At 37.0% G+C, this 1,166-nt stretch overlaps 1 non-coding gene across 1 annotated transcript; it reads left to right on the top strand.

Moving 5' to 3' along the window:
* Positions 1–349: 349 nt before the first annotated feature.
* On the top strand, positions 350–453 carry LOC116882671. Its single transcript, XR_004385680.1, has one exon. It is a non-coding gene; the product is annotated as a U6 spliceosomal RNA (small nuclear RNA).
* The last annotated feature ends 713 nt before the right edge of the window (positions 454–1,166 follow it).

Here is a 1,166-nt window from a genome sequence, read left to right as displayed (position 1 = left end):
TTGGTGGAGGTTTTCCTCAATTTCAGAATATTTTTATATGGAGAAGGAGAAGGAAAGTTAGTTCCAGTGACACAGAATATTCAGAGAAGAAAATTATAAAAGTACCCTATGAAATTTGGTGTATCTGGTGAAAATCTAATTGTATTTTGCTGGTTTCAAACTCTAAGTTAGATTTTCAGGGCAGGGATACACAAAATCTAAGTAAGGGACAGTAAATAAATGCTTACAATTGCTTTTCTTCTGGCACTGAAGCTTTTTTTCCTTAAGTTTCTCTAATTATTAAGATATTTTAACTTCATAGATATTTCTAAGTTCATCTATCACATAGGAATCAAAGCAAAACAGACCTGCCCTAGATTCAGCAGCACATTTACTAAAATTGGAACGACACAGAGATTAGATAGCCCCTGAGCAAGGATGACACAAAAAGCAAAACAGACCTAAACCATAAACGCTGACCAGAATCACAAAAAGATAACCCTAAAATCTGAAAACAAAATAGGAGGTAGGAACTATGGGAAGTAGCATAGTTTATCACATAAATAAAAGAAGTGATCTATGTCAGAGCTTCTGTACTTCTACTCTATTTGGAACAATTCATTTTTTTGTTGGGTGAAAGTCTTGTGCCTTGTGGGATGTTTAGCAGCATCTCTGGCCTCTAACCACTAGATACCAGTACCACACATCCTTTCTGAGTTGTCTCCCCTCTTTGCCAAGTAACCCCTTGGGGAAGAAGGTAAAAACATTCCCTCTCACTCTTTGAGAATCCTTGGTCTAGCTAAAAGCTTGTCATCTTGTGCATATGCAGGTGGATTTGGTAGATTGTTAGAAGGAAGATTGCTGGATCAAAGGGATGGAGGACAATGCCTGGTGCTCCATAGTGTCTCAGAAAAGTGAATGGTCAAACATTGCTTGGTATGCCATACTGATAAGTGAGGGGAAAAATGTCTCTGTGTTGATTTATTTTGTATATTCAAGCTTATTTTGACAGGACAATTTTTACTTATCCTGTTGTCTAGGGGACCACCTTAACAGCATTTGTAACTTCTTTAAAGCCATGCTTCTCAAACTTGGTCATTGTTCAGACAATTTAAGGAAAGGACCAAAGTTATTTTGGTCTCTCTCTGTGGTCTTCAATGATTTTCACTAGGCAATTACTTCAATCA

Source organism: Lontra canadensis, unplaced genomic scaffold (assembly GCF_010015895.1).
Source record: "Lontra canadensis isolate GAN:19392208 unplaced genomic scaffold, GSC_riverotter_1.0 scaffold86, whole genome shotgun sequence".
Classification (NCBI taxonomy): domain Eukaryota; kingdom Metazoa; phylum Chordata; class Mammalia; order Carnivora; family Mustelidae; genus Lontra; species Lontra canadensis.
The sequence above is the reverse complement of the archived record's forward strand: the minus strand, read 5'-3'. Positions and strand labels throughout refer to the sequence as shown.